Source organism: Oryctolagus cuniculus, chromosome 2 (genome assembly GCF_051225735.1).
Source record: "Oryctolagus cuniculus isolate XC-2025 breed Fujian yellow rabbit chromosome 2, ASM5122573v1, whole genome shotgun sequence".
Lineage (NCBI taxonomy): Eukaryota > Metazoa > Chordata > Mammalia > Lagomorpha > Leporidae > Oryctolagus > Oryctolagus cuniculus.
The window spans coordinates 125,904,166-125,925,504 of NC_142868.1; the positions used below are offsets into that span (position 1 = coordinate 125,904,166).

The 21,339-nt window shown below is 37.5% G+C and overlaps 1 long non-coding RNA gene across 2 annotated transcripts in view; it reads right to left on the minus strand.

Annotated features, from left to right (window-relative positions):
* LOC127488298 (uncharacterized) overlaps window positions 1-21,339 on the minus strand; it is a 187,926-nt gene that overhangs the window by 15,088 nt on the left and 151,499 nt on the right. For both annotated transcript variants that reach the window (XR_016230252.1, XR_007915906.3), the window contains exon 3: window positions 129-261. This is a non-coding gene — a long non-coding RNA (uncharacterized LOC127488298). The remainder of the gene's footprint in view (window positions 1-128; window positions 262-21,339) is intronic.

The window sequence follows — 21,339 nt, forward strand, 5'->3', positions numbered from 1 at the left end:
CTTACCCTCATTGCAAACAAAGGCACGCCTGGTTTGTACAAAGGGTTTGCAGTGGGTATGTAGGATGAAGTGATGAAGATAAACGTGTTCTTAAAACTTAAGCAAAATCACTGAAAAGAAGAGATTACCTTTCCATTATAATCCCTGAAGCTGACAATATAAAAATTCTTCCGCTTTCCATATCCTGCCTTTGGAAGCTGTGTTCTTCTCTACTCTTCATCTGGGTCAGTTTTCTTCAGTTATTCTGAATACTTCTGTTTCCTGCAATATGTAAGATGTAAGAAATAACTTCTTGATTAGGAGCACATCAACCCCTTGATTGCACTCCTCTGGCAGAATTAAGAACAGACTACTTCTTATATAAAATCTCTAATAATAAACCCCAGAATTCACTTCTAGCTTCTGCTAAGGCTAATGCCCTTGGACTCTGTCTGCCGTGTATTATAAATTAGTTGTACTAAACCACTTTAAACTATCTAGAGACTCCTTGCCTTTTCTCCTTGTTGTCTTTGCCCACTGATTCCTTTTGTCTGCCTGACAAACAGGCTCTTAAGCATTGCTTTACACAGACAATACCATCTTTCTTATAAAACATTCTCACTTTCCCTGACTGTCTTAAGTGCTTCATTCTCTACAGTTCTTACATTTACATATGTTAGGACATTTATTGTATTGTGCTACAATTGCTTTTTTGCTTGTCTTTCTCAAGGGAGAGAATGTATTTTCCTTCAGTCTGCTAACATAGTTGGATTGTTAATACATCCACATAGCTTTGTACCTGACACATTGAGGTGAGATTTTATGTGTAAAAATTCATGGAGAAATGGAATTTAAAGCCTTTTGTGCATAAAATAATTTTGAGGCCCATGCATGGTTTTTTATCCTTTCACTCTGACACTTTATTCCAGGTCTGCCTTGTAAATCAGATATTTCCACTCTTCTGAAGACTCCCTTTAGAAAATTTAAACAATGTATTATTCTAGCACTGGTTATAGGGGCAGACAATTCTATCAAATCCTTCAAAGCCCTGTTGCAAGCAGCATATTATTTACACCCTGTTTAGAGTCATGCTTAGAATACTGTGGGAATTCTTTATAACACAATAACATACTTAACATCTAATATTTATTGTGGGAATTTAAATGTTTTAATATATTGGTTATAATTTATATTTCATGAACCTTCAGAACAACTTTATCATATGAATATTATTAGTTCCATGGTACAGGTAGGAGAACAGAAAAATTATATTTTAAATATCACACAGAGTGTACATGGCAATGAATGACTTTAGGTGAGGCAGTCTAATTCCATCGTTCTGAATTTAAGTCCCACTATCTCTATGGACAAATATTTACAACTGTCAGAGAATAACATTACTTTAATATCTGTGATTTTTCCATGACTATCATGTGTCCTTGAACTAAAAAGAGACTTCTCTTAAGAAACACTTTTCCTTTCACTTTTCGTCAGACTGATAAGCTATCTTAATTGTACAATGTGAAACTTCTTAGGTTCCTTCCAAAATATTGATTATTCAGTGTGACCAATCTGTAAGGCGAGACTGTGACAACAACTCCTATTCTTCAGTAGGATTTCTAGTTCAGTTGGAACACTGGGATAAGGCAACTCTTTCTCTGTCTAGAACCCCAAAACAGGTAGTGGAGGCTCAGGAACATCAAAAAAAATCTTATGGTATAAAGGATACTAGATGCCATAAACTAGAAGGGGTGGGTGCAGTGAGACATAGCATTGAGGTAGAAGGTGCTAGAATATGCAGCATTGAAATGGAGATGATGATATTGATTTATACAAAGGGAGAGTTAGTTGTAATTTATCCAACAAATTGTAACAATATTAGAAGTAGACCTTTTATGCCTTGTGATCATCTGGTTTTATTGCTGTATATTTGTTACTAATACTCTTCTCACATATTAACACAAGCTTTGGTCCTCTCATCTCACTAATTCTACCAGTATTCAAAAAAGTGGCAACATTGGCCCATTATGCAAGCAGAATTAGCTTGTCCCAAAAATTTCAGGTTTAGTTAATCTCATATCTGTAAATAAATAAATAAATGGTACTATATTTAAGACCATGGAGCAGGTACGATTAATAAGACACAGTGTTACTCTTAAACTTAAAATCTAACAAAGATGACAGAGAATTTTATGTGTTGAACAAAATTTCAAATGTAGATAGTCAACTGCTAGAGTTCACAGTCCAAATCATTACCATACCTCCTTCAGCAAGTGAGACCAGTCCTTGAGAAGGGGCCTGTTGTTTCTAGAGATGCATAGGAGGAAGAAAATATAGATTGGGAGGTTTCTGTAGGAGGAATGAGCTGGGAAGAGGTGGTTTGGCACAGCACTCAAAATATCAGACTTTATTTCATAACCCTCTCTACTTTCTAGCTGTGTGCTATGAAGTCAATCGAATAGCTGTTTTGAGCCTTATACTCCTTACTGGTGAAATGCAGAGGATACCATTATCTCCTCATACTATGTATTGCTGTGATGATTCATTGAGATAATGCATGAAAATTACTTATCAAGGTGTCTGGCACTTAACAAATCTTTAATACTTTAGCTTTATGATTACAGTCTTATATACGTGTTACTATGGAGAACAGAAAAACATGCATATGACAAATAATAAAGAAAAAAGATGAACAAGTTGCTGAGATGTAGGAGGAGGAGCAAGGAGAAAGTATGAAGGTGATGAAAATATTGATTCTGGGTGAAGAGGAAAAGATGCCATTATTGATACAAGAATCACAATAACTCCTGCTCCATATTCCATCTTCTGATAATAGAACTAAGAATAACTATAGTAAAATGTAAGAATAGATTTTTGGGGGGATTCAGATTTTACAATCTCTTCAGTTCCACCTCTCCCCAGTAGGGAAGTCAGAACATACTGACTCAGGAACAGAGTGTCAGCAGAGGAGTCAGGAAGTGGATTCCTAGGCATGGCCACTAGGGATGCCAAGAAAAGTCATTTTTACTTTTATTATCCATGGTGTTTTCATTTGTTTTTAATTTTGCCCATTTCACACTTGTTATATTCCCAGACTTTGCAACTGAAATCTCAAAACTTTCCTCTGCAAAAGAACCACGTTGGTTACTGTATGTTGAAAGATTAGAGTCCTGACTATGTAGATAACATTTTAAGAAATAAATAGGACTACCACTGCAACACTCTTTATACTCTTTTACACTACTTTACACTCTTTTCTTGAGGAAAAATTATGAAATGTATGTTCCAATGATTCCATGCCTAATAACAGTCAAATGGTGCTTAGCTACTGAGTAGTGGCCCAAGTAAGGGAAACAGTGTTGTCAGCACTGTATGGAGATGCTCTCGTCTATACTCATCGAACAGGCAATGTGCTTTTATTCTTCACCTCTTTGGGTTCCTTGCTATACATCGGACTTTATATGAATTATATTGTTCTTTGTTTCTCTTGAGTTGGAATTTGACACTTCCCATCAAATTTTGACACTCTAAAAGCTGGTTTTTCTTTATGCCATTAGACAGCACACCCTGGTATTTAGATGCTAAACAAGAATCAAGTAATTGACATGGCAACATTTTATGTTTTTGAAACATTTACTTGTTTATTTGAAAGGCAGAGATAATCTTTACTCCTCTGGTTTATTCCCCAAGTGGCCACATTGGCCAGGGCTGAACTAGCCCAAAGCCAGAAGCTTCATCTGTATCTCCCTTGTGGGTGGCAAGTACCCAATCACTTTGGTTATCTTCCGCTACTTTCCCCAGGCTTTTAGCAGGGAGCTGGAGCAGCCAGGACATAAACCAGAACTCACCTGGGGTGCTGGCATCCCAGGCTGCAACTTTACCCACTATGCCACAATATTGGCCCCATGGCAACATTTGAAAATGCAGCAATGCCTCAGTATTCACAAAGGATTGGTTCCATGATCCCTGCGGATACCAACATATCAAGATATTCAAATCCGTTATATGGCAGAGAATTTCCATACAACCTAATCACATCTTCCTGTATACCTTAAATCGTGTGTGGATTACTAGTAATACCCAATACAATGTAAATACTATGTGAGTAATTGCTACACGGTAGTGTTTAGGGAATAATGACAATGATTCCACATGTTCAGTACAGATGCATCATTTTTTCTGAATACTTTTTACTTGCAGTATGTTGAATTCATGCGTGTGGAGTCCATAGATACAGGGTGTCCACTGTATGAAGAGATGCTTGATTCAACCCCTTTCATTCTGTACAGGCTCTCCTATCCACATTAATTGACCCTTCTGTTAAATCTGATCCCTGTTTCTTTTGGATTATTTTTTTCTTCTAAACAATTGGGTAACTTTAAGTTTGAAAAATGGAAAAAGAGGAGGGGGGCATCTTTTCTGATTCACTCCGAAATGCCCATAACATCCAGGGTTAGGCCAGGCCAAAGCCAGGTGCCTAGATTTCTGTTCAGGTTTCCTATATGGGTGGCAAGGCCCCTAGTACTTGAGCGTCCTCTGCTGCCTCCACAGGTGTGCATTAGCAGGACGCCATATCAAAAACAGCGGGAGGACTCGATCCCAGGCACTCCAGTGTGGGATGTGGCAACTTGCTGTGTCACAGTACTCACTGATAAGACATACTCAAAACTGCTGCACACAAATTATTTTCTAAACCACTGCCCTGAGACTAAATTAACAATAAATGGCAAATCATGATGGAGCAAAGGAAACACATGATTAGATATAAAGATTTCCAGAAAGAACAGTGTGTGAAAATGAGTAACGAATCTTTTTTTACATAAGAAATCTGGACTAATGAGATAACCTGATCGCCCTCTCCTGACAAAATCTCATGTAATGAGTTTTAAATAGGCAGTTCTAACTCTGAATACTTTAAATTATTTGTAACAATGTATTGAAGGTGAACAGACTCTGTGAGGATGGATGTGTGTGTGCTTTAAGGACTGAGTGCAGGAGCATGCCTCCACAAGTATGGATGTAACTGCATTATGGGTAAATCTGATAATGGCAACAGAGTTTTCATTTCTGTTTGGAATATGCTTTACTTCTGTGTACTTGGTCTCCTAAGATGTTTTCAGTCTCAATGAACAATGCCAGAAAATTCAACATTATTTTAATGTGATAGGTTCATCTCAGTTCAAATAGAAATATTTTTAAAGAATTTTATTAGCACATTTAGCTCAAGATTATTTTATGAGCATGGACTGTACTGAAGGCAGTAGTGAGAATAAGTCTGCAGGCAATTGGTGCAATAATATTTGAAGAAATGTCAGGAGAAAGAAAGGTGCAGGCAGTGAAGTTCATAGTATTGTGTGTAATTTTAAATAACACCCAATGCCTCCTACATCTTTTGGGCCTCTGTAACACGTATGGGTGACCAGGATGAAGCTTCTGGCTTTCACCTGGCACTGTGCTGGCTATTCTATCTGGAGAGTGAACCTGCAGATGGATGATCTGTTTTCTTCTCTCTCTGCAATTCTAACTTTCAAAATGCACAAATAAATCTTAAAACAACAAAAGATGAGCTACTCTTTGGAAATAAAAATACCTATTTCCCTTCAGTCCTTTCCTATTCACTATTTTTCTTCTCTGTTCATGACCTCATGCTGATTTGTCAGGTTGACTTTTACAGTGGATTCCATATCTACTCAGTTCACTTAAGTGTTGAATTGACTATTCAAACACTGGTATATGATTTCTTATCCTAAAATTGGTCCTTTCTGAGATAGAACAACTTGAATCCTTGTGCTAGAGTTTTTTCCAAATAAATTATGGAACTCATTTTTCCACTAAGTCTTACATCTAAATATGTGTAATTAATATTTTCCTGACACTACAATGCAGGTTGGCAGACTCTTGACCAATATTGGTCAAGTCAGTTATTTTGGTATCATGTGGATGTAACTGCAGGATTCCTGAGATGAGTATGTTTTCTTCTTCAGAATTCCTGTCTAGAAGGTAGTATCACAGTCTGAGAATGATTTAAACTGTGAGTGCAGCCTTGCATGCCACAGTATCACCACAGGAAGGGATCAATCCAGTTTTTAAAAGATTTTGGAGTTTGTGTAGTTGGAAAAACAAAACTTCTGATGAGAAAGTTCAAAGGAATAACTGATTGTGGCTACTGGTTGAGTATAAAACTTAATTGTTTCCTGTTTTGTAATGGTTTGTACCAGCATTCCCTTCTAGGTATAAACAAATATCAAATAAAAATAAAAATCCGTGTTGGAGATGCCCATTTAAAGAATCATTGTTGGGGGATGATTCAGGAAGAAGTTACTGGAAACAGGTTGAGCTGTTATAAGGCAGAGTTGAATGCAAGTCACTTAACTTCAAGCCCAAAGCTCTTTCTAATTTTTTTCTCTTTCTCAACTGTATTTCTAAAAGTGAAAATATATTCAATAGCATGTTGTAAACTGTAAAATACTAAATAAACAGATTAAGTTTGTTGCTATACCAGCTTTCCAAAATTTTCAATGTTCTAAAAACTGCATTATACATTCAAGTTTGTCATTTGGTTTGCAATAAAAAAATAAATCAATGATACATTGGAATTGAATATAAGAATACACAAAAACAATGGCAAACTGGACAATTTTTTAAACTTTAATCTTCCGTGTAAGTAACTTGTTTTTAAATATTATTTATTTGAAAGGCAGAGTTACAGAACAAGAGAGGGAGGGAACTGTATCCACGGGTTAACTTCCAAAACGCCTGCAATTGTCAAGGCTGAGCCAGCCCAAAGGCAGCAGCCTAAAACTCCATACAGGTCTTTCTCATAGGTGGCAGGGGCCCAAGCACTTTGGCCATCTTCCACTGCTTTCCCAGGCACATAAGCAGGGAGCTGAATCAGAAGTGGAACAACTGGGACTCAAACTGGTACTCATATAGGATGCTGACATTACAGGCAGTGGCTTAACCCACTGTATCATAACACAAGACCCTGGATGAAATTGTTTCAAACCGTGTAGCCTGTCTTAGTAATACTTAATGAAATTAGAGCTTGCTTATGTAACAGATTGTTCCATTGGACAAGATTGAGGGAAGTAGATTTCTAGGCCAACCATCCCAGATTCTAGTGGTTGAAAGCCTAGAGTCAGATGCAGTCAAAACGCTGAAAATCTTTATCAGCCTTCTTATAATCTGTCACAATACCTCTTATACATCGCCTGCCAACAGGGCACAGCTGAATTTATGTTCAATTACAGTAACTATATTAGCTGAAGAATTTGACATATTTATATCCCCTTTCATCTATATAATATTTGAATTTAACAATTAAATTTAAGTAGACTCGTATTAAATGTCCTTTTTTGAAGACATGTAAAAAAAGTTATAAAGGAGGTATAAATTAAACCTTCAGTAAACAAAGATTAAGCAATCAAATAGGGTTCTGCTGATGGAACTTGGAAGAGTGCAAAGAGATACTTTGACAGAACACAGTACTTAGAATCTTCATTCAAAAAGATGCATTTTCTTCACAGTGTGTTGAGGTAATTGTTAGGTAAAGTATCTGTCCCATGGTCATGCAACCAGCCAGAGGCAGAGTCAGGAGTGACCAGAGCGCTGCTTGATCCTAACAGCATAAAAGAGAGCAATAGAGATTTTCTATCCACTAGTTACTTGCCAAATAGCTGCAGTGGCCAGGGCTGGGTCAGGTAGATGCCATGAGCCTAGAATTTCATCTGAGTCTCCCATATGAGTTCAAGGACTCAAGCAGTTGGACCATCTTCTGCTGCTTTCCCAGGTGCATTTGAGGAGGACCGGATTGAAAATGAACCAGTCAGGCCTCAAACCGGCACCCATATGGAATATCAGTATCCCAGGTGGCAGCTTAACCCATTGTACCACTTTGCCAGTCCCTTAAAGCCCTTTTACAAAATGATTATTTTTAAAAAATAAAAGAAGCATGGATAATTGTATGTCAGGGTAGTTAGTGATAGATTCCTGGAGAAAAGGAGTGGAATTGAGTGTGTAAAGAAAATGTTTTGGGTAGAAGAGCAGCATGGTTAATAGAAGCATGGGTGTGCCACCAGGGTGTGAGGCATGTGTCAATAAGCTACAAGGTAATAGGCATACTGCTCATTAAGGAGTCCAAAGTTAGTCATTCCTGTAACTTGTTCAGATATTTTAGATTGGATATGAATTGAAAAATTATTTAGCACTTCACTTAAATTCATGTAATTATTTTAGTATTACTTAGTATTTATTATTATTTATTAAAACTACTAATGTGTGTCCACAATCAGAAATATGCTATAATAGTAAGAAACCATAAATGCAAAAAAAAATTTAAATGCCAGCTACATATTAATTCCTGCCAGGATACAATACTCAGTCTGGATTCTACTTTTTATCATATTTTCACATAAAATAACGATGATGTTGATAACAGATAACCAAGGAAAGAGGGCCTCTTACATGATAAATGCTCAGATTCCAAGTAATTTACTTGTGTGCAAAACCACTTTTGGTCCTAACAACCACTTGAGGTAGGACATTCATTATTCCTTCTTAAGTAAAAGGAAATCGTAAAAGATTTAGTAAGTGATAGATACTTTTATCATAAAGGCAAAGACAGAGTACCTTAACCACTTCACCAAATGCCAGCCTTGCTACAGACTAAATCCTTTTAGTCCATTAATACAAAAGAGTTGACAGAAGATGGGAAAATAGCTGACTTTACAGGAATGTGCTTCCTTGTTGTATCCGGATAATCCCTAATAACAGCTTAGAAAAAACTGTACTTCCATGCATGCGGGCAGCAATAGAGTGGTTATACAAAAGAAGAGTATGACATCATTACTGTTTTGTGAGCCAAGTAGTGATATTGTATTAGATTGTGTGAACACATTCCTCTGAGTAGGTGGAGGGAAGGAGGGACAAAGAGCAGTGAACTACTTTACTTGTACTGATCTAAGAGTCACATGTTTAAGGAAGCAGAAGGAAATAAAGTATAAAGGCACTTATATAACATCAGAGAATTTCAGTAAGGAAGATGTGGATTGCTCTTACACCAAAAACGAGTGTTAGCAAATAGTCTGACACATTCAACGGGGGTTCAATCTGGAATTACTCAGTAGCATGCTCTCACCAACTTTTTTTTTCCACTGAAAACATGATTTCTGCATTTGAAACAAATGCTTATTTATACAAATTGTTTGTGTTCCTCTGTGAGTATCTTTACAACAGACTCATGTAAGGTTTGTGAATTGGGAAGATGTGAGATCTGTATCAGTATTATCATGTCTGCACAATGCCATACAGCTAGATTTGCTAATAAGAAAGAAGAAAGCATTTAAAAGACCTGTTCCCTCTGCTGTAATAAAGGGAATCAACCTACATGCCAAATCATAATCCCAAGAGATAGAATAGTCTCCAGAGAAGAAAAGCATGTTTTACATGGTTCATATGAGAGATGCAGCACTGTTTTGGGAGAAGACAGAAAATGACAATTTCTATTTCCCTAAAAAGAGAATTGTCATTAAAGAATTGATCTTTGTTAGCTATTAATATGAGGTTAGCTGCAGAGAAAAGCTTAGTCATTGAGAACAGTGTATACTCTGTATAATTTGCTGTACATCAAAATGTTCTTTGTCCACAAAACTTACATACTATTTGATAGTTGTGCTATTAAATATTTATTAAATATCAAAGTGCAGTCTCTATGGTAGGCCTTTGGCTTGGGGGATAAGATGCTGGTTGGGATGCCAGCATCCCCAGCAGAATGTCTGGGTTTGAGTAAGTAAAACATGCCAAATGCACTTTTTCTTATGATTTTTTTCTTGATCAATGTTCCCAAAGCATTTTTAAACCTCACATATTGAAAAGCAGATCAAAGCCGAGGGAAAGACAAAACAATATGCATGATGAGATATCCAGGCACCTGTGTTGCTAAGGCAACTGCTTCATCCACAGAAGGAGGGAAGGGAATGTTACTTACCAACAAATGATTGAATCAGAAATGTATTCGTTTGAGCTGTTCAAGCCTGTAAGTACCTATAGCCCTGTGAATATCTTCACAATTATTTTGTGGATTCAGCTTTATCTAACAAAGCACAATTGATTTTATGCTAGCAACCAGCAATTTGGTTTTCTTAATATTCTCATATTGATAATGAATTCCTACATCCACAGCTTTCATTTTCTTCACTAGCTGCACATATGTATACAAGGCCATGAATATTCCAGACATCTATTTTTCCAACACCTGTTGAGAATGACTGAAAGAACAGATTTCCAGAAATCGTTTTGCCAGCCTGGATACCTATCTAACCACAATGATTAAATCCACATTCAGGACTTTCCCCAAAGGTATGTAAATGTCGGTGTAAGTTCCATAAACTGAAGTACATTGCTGTAAGATTAAGAGAATATTATTGTTAACAATGCCTCTTAATTCTTAAAAAAAAAAAAAAAATCTTGGGGCTGGCGCCATGGCTCACTTGGTTAATCATCCACCTGCAGCACCAGCATCCCATATGGGTGCCGGGTTCTAGTCCCAGTTGCTCCTCTTCCAGTGCAGCTCTCTGCTGTGGCCCGGAGAGAGCACTGGAGGATGGTCCAAGTGCTTGGGCCCCTGTACCGGCATGGGAGACCCAGAAGAAGCACCTGGCTCCTGGCTTCGGATCAGCTCAGTGCCAGCCGTGGCGGCCATTTTGGGAGTGTACCAAGGAAAGGAAGACCTTTCTCTCTTTCTCTCAATGTCTATAACTCTACCTGTCGAATAAATAAAAAATAAAATAAAAAATAAAAATAAATCTTCATTTGAAAGGCAGAGTTACAGAGAGGCAGAGGGAGAGAGAGATAGAGAGAGGTCTTCTTCTGCTGTTCACTCCGTAATTGGCTGCAAGGGCAAGAACTGGGCCAATCAAGCCGGCGCCGTGGCTCAATAGGCTAATCCTCCACCTTGCGGCGCCGGCACACCGGGTTCTAGTCCCGGTTGGGGCGCCGGATTCTGTCCCGGTTGCCCCTCTTCCAGGCCAGCTCTCTGCTATGGCCAGGGAGTGCAGTGGAGGATGGCCCAGGTGCTTGGGCCCTGCACCCCATGGGAGACCAGGAAAAGCACCTGGCTCCTGGCTCCTGCCAGGATCAGCGCGGTGCGCCGGCTGCAGCGGCGGCCATTGGAGGGTGAACCAGCGGCAAAGGAAGACCTTTCTCTCTCTGTCTCTCTCTCACTGTCCACTCTGCCTGTCAAAAAAAAAAAAAAAAAAAAAAAAAAAGAACTGGGCCAATCTGAAGACAGGGGCCAGGAGATTCTTCTGGGTCTCCCACATAGGTGCAGGATCCCAAGGACTTAGGCCATCTCCTACTGCTTTCTCAGAGAGCTGGATCTCAAGTGGAGCAGCCAGGACTTGAACCAGTGCCCTTATGGGATGCTTTACCTGCTATGACACAGCACCAGCAACATGAACACATTTTTATGCCAACATTTCTTAGGGATGGTTCTGCCTTACATTTAGGTTTACTTTGCATTTAGTCTGGATCAGTACATCTTTTAAGTTGCCATCATTCAAGACATTTTTATAACTTGGTGCTGGGTGGCTGTTCATGGAAAATTGGTAGTTCCACTTTCCGCCTTAACATTCGAATCCCCATGATTAGCATTTCCAGGAAGTTAACAAAATTCAGCTCCTGGATCCAGCAAAGGAAGAGACTACAGAGGGTTGTACCTTAGATAAAGAAACAGTTTGGAGAAATCCCAAAATTGTTCCAAATTCCTTTTTGATAATCTCGTCAAACAAATCTCACTATTCAGCATGGCTTCCCTCATGGAAGTATCCATCCTGCAGTACAATCTTTCTTGTATGAGTACCTCCTTACATAGTATTTATACTCAATACCAACCACTCAGATGCTACATATATCTATTTCATGTTGGAGAGCACTTAATCACTTTGTTTGGAGAATAATTCTTTTGTTTTTATGCATGCCCCTCCCTAAAATCCAGTCCTAATGAAATTTAATGTGGGGCCCTTGCTGTTGTCACACTGGGTTAGTCATGGCCTGCAGTGCCTGCATCCCATATGGGCACCAGTACTAGTCTTGAATGCTTTAGCTCTCTGCTAATGTGCTTGGGAAAGCAGAGGAGGGTGGCCCAAGTGCTTGGGCCCCTAGACCCACATGGGAGACCTGGAAGAAGCTCCTGGCTCTTGGCTTCAGCTTGGCCCAACCCCAACCATTGCAGCCATTTAGGGAGTGAAACGGGATGAAAGACATCTCTAATTTTGCCTTTCAAATAAATATCTTAAAAAAAAAACCACAAACTCAAGCATTAAAAAATAAATGATACTTTATTAATAAGTAAAACATGTTTATGTCTATGTGCCATTCTGAGTATTGATTCCTATGTACTGCCAATCTGTTCTACTGAAGCCAACCATCTGGCCTTTTCTGGGGCTGCTACAAATATTGTGTGGTTGTCTAGGCTTTAGTCCTGCATGATACTGTATATGGAAAACTTCTTAATCCCAAGTAAACTGGATGGCTTTTCACCTATTTACTTTCTAATAATAATATTCTTCTCCTGATTTCGCTTTTAATTAGCAGAGTGGTTACCACTCCTATCTGAGCCATCACCTTTGCATTTTCTAGAGTAATCATAGTATTCTGTCCTGAAAACTGCCCATTTAAGCTCTAGGATTTCCCCGGAGCCCAACCATTATTTCCTCTTCTGGGTTTATTATCTTTTTCTCTATTTCCAGGGACTGGGCTTTGGCTTTTCTCAGAGTGTTCTTGTGCTCATTTTCTAAGGCTGTATGACATCAGTAAGCAAGCTCTTTCTGGTAATATACAGATAACAAAGAACTTTCAAGTATGAAAAGGGGAATCTCTATTCCATTTCTTACTTATGACCAGCATTCAGACTCCGAACTGCAATGGGTCTTATTCCTTACAATTTCTTTTCTCTTGAATTGTAAAGAACAGGCTTCCTACACGTTCATCTATGTTTGTGAGTTTGAAGTTCCCCATGTGTAAAATGTTATTAATAACTTCCTAATAACCCCTTTCAGACAATTAAGGTGAAAAAATACAAATATATATTCCAATGCCTGGTGTGCTTGAGTGCTCAGTGAATCATAAAGTATCATTAGAAAAACATAAAGCACCAAAGTTCTCATAGGAGTGCCTAGTTGTTTTTTTTTTTTTTTTTTACAATGCCAAATCTCTTATCCTTACTTTATTTTTTCTTTTTTTAACTTTTATTTAATAAATACAAATTTCCAAAGTACATCGTTTGGATTATAGCGGCTTTTTCCCCCCATAACCACCCTCCCACCCACAACCCTCCCATCTCCCACTCCCTTTCCCATCCCATTCACATCAAGATTCATTTTCAATTTTTATATACAGAAGATCAATTTAGCATATTTTAAGTAAAGACTTCAACAGTTTGCACCCACACAGAAACACAAAGTGTAAAGTACTGTTTGAGTACTAGTTATACCATTGATTCACATAGTGTAACACATTAGGACAGAGATCTTACATGGGGAGTAAGTGCACAGTGACTCCTGTTGTTAACAATTGACACTTTCATTTATGACGTCAGTAATTTCCCGAGGCTCTTGTCATGAGTTGACAAGGCTAAGGAAGCCTCTTGAGTTTGCCAACTTTGATCTTATTTAGACAAGGCCATAGTCAAAGTAGAAGTTCTCTCCTCCCTTCAGAAAAAGGTACTTCCTTCTTTGATGGCCCGTTCTTTCCACTAGGATCTCACTCACAGAGATCTTTCAAGAAATGCCTAGTTTTCCAATGACACTAACTTTATGCCACTTACTTTATAGTAGCGTTCAAGCACTGGGTACGGGTCAGAGAGGAGCCAAGTTGAAGGTAATGACAATGGAAGGAGAGCACTCAGATCCTCTCACCTGCTTGGTTCGGCTCAAGCAACACTCTCTGGTGCTGCTGCTTTTCACCACAAGTGTTGTTTCCAGTTTGACAGAATATACGATGATGAATCTCACTAGAAGATTAGTATCCAGTGACACACAAACATAATTTCTTAATCTATACCTAAAAAAATGTTTCAAAAGGCCAATACTAGCATAAAAGAGATGAGATACTTGCCTCTAAGGATGTTCCAGAAGAATCAGTACTCAATATAAATAATATTAGACACGTATTTGTTAGCAATTAGAAGTTTATTGCCCAAAATCCAAATGTAAGATATATTTTAAAATAGACACAATCAGCATTGTTCAGCTTTTCTCCTGCTCTAAGCTCCACTATCTCATATCCATCCTCCCTTCTTCTGTAGTTACATATCCACACACACAGAAAATATAAGAGGGTCTAGATCATGAAGATACAGTTCAAATTTATCATATTAGTTACAAGAAATCAAAGTAGTCCTATGATGAATCCAGCTTAGAATTCTATATATTCAGTTTCCAGGAGCAAAAACAATAGGGATATCTAGGAAGGCTTTGTGGTGACTGTTGTCTCAGAATTAATAATAACAACCTCTCTACCTTAAAGGGAAACTGGGAAGGATTCTGAGGCCTAGCTGGGATCGGTTGTGAACACAGAGCCCACGTGGATATTCTCCTTGAATCCTCACAACAACTTAGTACTGCTTTAGCCATCAGAAACCAGGTCCAGGAGGTAAAGCAGCATTCTCCAAGGGTAGTTGACACAGCTTTGTCAAGATCTGTCTGTGAACCAGGTGACATTTGCTCTACCTAAATCAGATTGATTTATTTAGACGACCGATGTCCTCTAGTAGGTGAAATTGAATGTAGAACCACGCCAGTGACTTCATATTCTCTCTCCCCCCCACACACACTCTGTTTCTCTCTTTCTAACTGCACTACTGAATTTACAATCACACTCCCTCCCAGTTCATCTTCCGCACCAACTCCCAGCTTATAATTTGATTCTTCTAAATGACTTACTATACATTTAAAAATTCTGGACCATATAGCTTCCCTTACATAAACTGTTTTTATTTCTGTTCTTTCAAATTTCTCAAATCTGGATACATAAATCTTGTTACTAATTCATTAACCTCTTTATAACTAATGCAATGTTTTAGTGTTGTAAGTTTGATTTAAAATATAAATAATGAATCATTTATGTATTAATATTTATGTCATTATATAGTAGTTTATTTGGATGTTGAAAACTTCTAAATTTTATTTTATATAACTCTGCAGATAAAATTTGGCTACTTATAAAACACATCTAGCCAGTAGGGTGGCTTGACATATTTATTTTCTCAAATGAAGACTCCCTTGGTTACTTACTGGGTTGAATCTCACAATGGCCAGGAATTGTGAGCTGGTTTGTCAAGTGACCTCAACTAGCTAAAATGAACTGCCCTTGGTCTTCTGCCAAAAAGCAATGATGACATAACCACTCTCAGAGAAATGACTTATCGTTTGAATTGAATGAAAGGTTTCAGGATCCCAGGATGTCATTTTGCAAATTACATTCCTGAGAGCTACAGCTCTTTTCTACAGAGATCTGCGAGGGTGGAGTTGTCTTTGGTGAATGACAGACTGCTGCCTTAGGACAATTGACTCAACAGTGATAACATTGAAATAGAGAGGGTAGACAAGCTGGAAAATAAACGGTTATTGAATAAATGGCAATGATGGGAACTGGGCCTGTCTTTTACAGGAGATATTCAGTAAGAGCCATCTGAAATAACTTCACCATTCCAGAAAGATACTGTGCAACTTCTTAATACAAATGACAAAGAACGCTGCATTTCTTAAAGATCTTAATGTTTCATTACTGTTCCCTGCAGATAAATGTATTTACTAAGATTATCAAAATAATTAATACTTGCAATTACAATGTAAATTTTTCTACAGACTTTTTGTTTTATTTTAGTTACAACTTTCATTGGTCTGTTTCATTCATAAACAAAAAACTTCAATTCTGTACACACCTGTAGCCAAGAAATATTTTCAAAACTAGAAATGGGCATGGAAACATTAATAATTTCCATGCAGATATTTTTCTGATGGAACATTTGACACTTTAGTAAGAAATATAGGACTATAATTTCTGTCCTGCCTGAGGTTTTTAGATACTTGGCAATTAATTACCTCTATCACTTTTTCAAGTTTCTACCGTTTACTTCACACGCTTCCAGCTGTTCCTCACAATGTATTATTTGAACTAAATTCAGTCATTCAGTTGAGGTAAAGGGAACACCGATAATGTTCAGATGTCTTGTCTGAAATGTAGATAAATCTGTGGATGAACTGATGTAATTTGCCTTTATCACTCTCCCTCCATGTTAGATCTGTTAATAAGGCTGGAAGGATCAGCTTTGGAGGCATTGTATAGATAGGGAAAAGAAATCTTTTGTAATGGTAATGATATGACATTTAAAGGTATTTCCAAATATTCATGAGAATGGAATTAAAACATGTTTGTTTTGATGCAAACATTTTTTGAAATATATACTTTCATAGTGGAAAATGTCCATGAACTTTTTGAATGTGAATTTCAAGGATTTTTTATATCATGATGATTTTATTTCCCATGGATGCTGAGAAGTGCCCCCCCCCATTTCCTAGGATAAAGAATTTCCAATTTTTAGAATAATCTACATATTTCAAACTTTAACAAAAATGCCCTGGGCTGTATGAGGAAAAAAATAGTTAACACATAAGTATGCGAGAGCTGTGAATTAACCTGAATTAGTGAAAAATCAGTTAAAAAACACTATGCACATTTCACATTTAAACTATGTAATACCATGTTTGCAGTGTAAAATTATACTGTATTATTCCTCAAGAGCCACAATGACCTAGTTATCATATGAAGATAAGCTAACTCTAAAGCTCTGGAGAACAAGGTATTGAAGTCTTCTAAACTGCACAGCCAGGGAAACAATTATTCTCTCAAACCAAATTAGTAACTGCCTTTTGACATCTCTATCCCAACACCCTACTAATCAGGACAGATGAACCCCTCTATAATCTCCCTTCTTTGATGTGTCCCAACCTGCCTGAAAAGCTTTGTTTTTCCTAATTTTCTCTTCTCCTTTTTCCATTTATCACCATCATCCGTCACCTAACTCTTTTCTGTGATGTTTTCCAATAGTCTGTTATGTAAATCCCTTTAGGCAACAAAAAGGTGAGGAGACAGGGGAAAGGAATCACTCTGAGTCATGGTTTTCTCACAACAGAGTCCTCACCTGAGCCTTTCCCACCTAGACTGCACATAAGCTGCTAACAGTGCTCCACCTCCACCCCTCATTAACAGACATCCACTCAATTCCAAGTCAGGACACATAGAGTGCCCACTACATATATAATCCTATAAAATAGATCAGTAAAATATGAGTGCTTGGTGATAGTATGCTAATTGGATTGAAGATTTTAAGAAAAACTGCCTAAAAACTAGTAATTATGAACTATAAAATAAATAGTCTGTTAAACAGAGAAGATATTCTATCTACTTCATTATTTCTCTATCAGTGAGAACCAGCTATTCAATTTAGGGCACAGTTTACCATATCTGAGGACTGCAACTTGGATTCCTGAAGCTTTCTAAATTTTGTATTTATTTAAAAGAAAGATCTTTCATTTGCTTGTTCACTGCCCAAATACTAATGATGGCTGCGGCTGGGCCAGGCTAAAGCCAGGAACCCAGAATTCAATTTGAGTAACTCAGGTGGGTAGCAGGAACACAGGACTTGAGACATCATCTACTGCCTTCCAGGGTTTCCATCAGCAGGACATTGGAAGTAAAGCATGCACTCGAACCCAGGCACTCCACTATAGGGTGTGGGTGCCCCAGTGGCTTTTTTTTTTTTTTTTTTGCCAGGCAGAGATAGAGACAGAGTTATAGACAGTGAGAGAGAGACAGAGAGAAAGGTCTTCCTTGCGTTGGTTCACTCCCCTAATGGCCGCCACATCCGTCGCTGTGCCCATCCAAAGCTAGGAGCCGCGTACTTCCTCCTGGTCTCCCATGCGGGTGCAGAGACCCAACCCAGTGGCATCTTAACTGCTGCCCCAAATTCTTGCCTCTGGAGCATTTTTACAGATTTAGATCTCATAATGTCATCAATCCATTGTCCACACAATATACTCCTATTGATGAGGCTGTGTCTACTATCAATACTTAGTACACTCCTTCTTCCCATGAAATTCACTTACAGGTTCTATTCACATAGCTCCAGAAACTCCGCTCCAGGGCTTTGTTAAATGCCTCTGAGTTAGGATATGGGCTCACAATCCAGTTTTGCCCAGGACCAGTTCTGGGAGTGATCCCATGTGACCTCCTTTTCACCTAGGTACACCAGTTTCGCCTTTTTATTCAATATGTGATCCAAGTATCGACAGCTTGTTATAAATACGGACTTGGAATCTGCCACCCTCAACTACAGAGTCCAAATCTGTGCTTTAACAAGATACCTTGGGATTCATAGCCACATTAAAGTTGGAGAAGTGCTGGTCTGGGTGTCACTGGTAGATCATTATTTCAGGTGTAAACTTCTGAAACAGGTTGTTGGCTATTCAGGTGTCTGTAAGGGCTAGGGAGTCAGAATAAATGTGAGACCAAAGTCAGACGGAAAACCAGCCGGGGTAGCGGTGAGTGAGGAATATATTTATAAGAATTCTGTGTAAAATAATACAAAAACAACATATTTCTAGTTGACTCTTGTCATTCAGGAAAGTGGACACTAAACGTGACAGATCTTCTGAATTTTGGGAGAGGAAATAAGTATGTTTTTATGTGGAGTCTTCAATCATTTACTTAAGCTGATAATCATCACTTTTTAACACTGTGTGAGCCACCTAACACAGATATCTGCACAGGGCATCTGGATCATGAATTTCTCATTCATTGCCACTGTTCCTGGAGGTATAGCTAAATTAAAGTAGATGTACTCAAAGGAAACTCACTAATAATTTTATTAATATTTTAGATAACTTAGTAAATTGCTTGAGTTTCTAGATCTTAATATAATCCTCAAATGCTATAAGGCTAATCTATCCAATGTTTTTATGAACTTATTTGGAATAGTGATCCAGGGAAGGCTTCATTGAGAAAGTAAAATAATGATTAAGTTCTGACAAAGTGATAGTATATCAAGAGATGTAGAAAACTTGGAAGGAGAGAGGACAGTGAACAAAGGTGTGAGTCCAAGGAGGTGTTAGGAATCAGAGTAATTAAATAAAGACCTTGATGACCTGAACATGGTTTGTGATAATGGTACAAAATCACAAAATTGAACTTATGTTCTTAGCACGCACATCCTAGAATAGGAATATGGAATGTTACAGTACTACCTAGCAGTCTTGATTTTATTTAGAAATAGGTTGCATTTCAAATAAAAGATAGTTTTCCTCCAAACTCTTAAACAGCCCCTCATTTGCCATTTCAAGAGAAGATGATTATTAGTGAATGCTTAAGGATATCTTCAAAGTGGTATGAATTAAAGAGACCACAAAGTGTTTTCTGGTACATATTCCTTAGTTGCCATGTCTCTTCTCAGAATCTTACCTGTTGAACCTCTAGTTACTTCATTAGTAAAATAAATAAACCCTCAAAGGGTTATTGTATTATACAAGGAAGATAATGTATTTATAGTCCTTAGTAAACTATTCAATCTATATACTAATTCTCTATTTGAGTAAATTGAAAGCAATTGTTTAAATATTTGCAGTTATGTTTTTATAATTTTAAGAAATGGTTTGAAGACCTTCATTTAGCTTTTTTTACCCACTTATTTATTTTACTGCTAAACAGAAAATTCATCTTTTGAGAGCTTTGTTCACTTATGAGTAATCCAGAGATTTGAGTTGGGGAAATTGTTAGATATTTAGAATCTCATGCCCTACTATCCACATTTAATTGAGTTGGAATGTACATTTACCAGATCCGCAGGATATTCCACATTCACATTAAAATTTGAAATGTGTTTTCTTGAGAGTCTTATAGCAGTGCCTCTCTTTCCTTCCTGGAGGCAACTCCAAAGAAATCAGATTTGATACCACTCAAAATCAGAATTGTTGAGATCAAAGCTTCTGAGTTGATTTATTTTGCTGACACTTCTTCACCACATCCACCAAGAACAACTGTGCTTCTGGGCTCATACTGTCCAGTCCCATTTAGCATGGATCCCTGTCTGAATTTCAAAGCTGTGGATCCACTATCTGATATGGTTATTCTTAAAAATTGATTACAGCTAGTTCTGCATAGGTACTCTCTCCATACTTCTATTTCTGAGCCTCTGTCATTGCTTAACCTCCCTGTTACCTAATAATCTTTTTCGTCATTTGATCATTTGAAATTCCAGAAGATTTAAAATAACAGGAGTAGGAGAAGGCAAATGAAAGGGGAAAAAAAGAAACACCCCCAAAAGGCCAAATAATATGAGGCAAGATCAAAAGATGATTTTTGAAAGATATGAATGTTTAATACAAGAGATGTGATGGGGGAAGGAATATGGGGAAAGTTACATGAAGAATATATTTGTCAGTATTTTCAATATATATTTATGATTTTATATCTACCTAAAATGGAAGATACTACCAAAATTTGAAGGTCTATTTTGGACTTTGTCACTGATTATGAAGTTATCTTACTTTGAGGCAACTAAATTTGTTTTGTGTAATATTCTATAACACACATATTCAGATCTTTACATATATCCAGGCTACAAGAATTTAAATCAATTTATCCTTAAAATCAACCTCCTTTTGTTTGCTTTTTTTTCTATATAAAAATGTACTCCACAGTTGTTTATAGAGAGTGTTCCCTAAGGGGATGGATTGGAACGTCCGATAGGTATGGATTGAATACATCCTTTATTTACCTCTTGGATCAGAAAGTGATGCGTTATTCTCCTTTGGCCTCCACAATGCTGTGGTGCTGGCTACTGCATATTTACCTGAAGGGCACTGCTGAGCTTAATATTATTTACAATTTTTAGAAATTTAAGCACTTCATTTCAGGGAAAAAGGAAGCCTTTTAAAAATGTTATATATATGGTATTTTGCATCACTAACCTTCTCCTTTTCACATTCTTTTTCTGAAAAGTTTCTCCTAGGAAGCAGAGAAGCAAAATGTAGATTTCAATGTACAACTCTTCTGCTTAATAACATTTAAATGATGACTCGATCTCTGTTGAATAAAGTCTAAATGCCAGATATCTACCCTATTCACTTCTCTCATTATTTCAAGAAGTAGATCTGACAATGTCACCTCGATGCTTCTGTTCCATGCTTAAACTCTTCAGTGAACAAGTGTGCAGATAAATTATTACATTATAAAACTAATTACTAAAGAAAAAAAATTTGCCTTGGTTATACCAAATGATTACTGTAATTTACTAGTTTAAAAAAC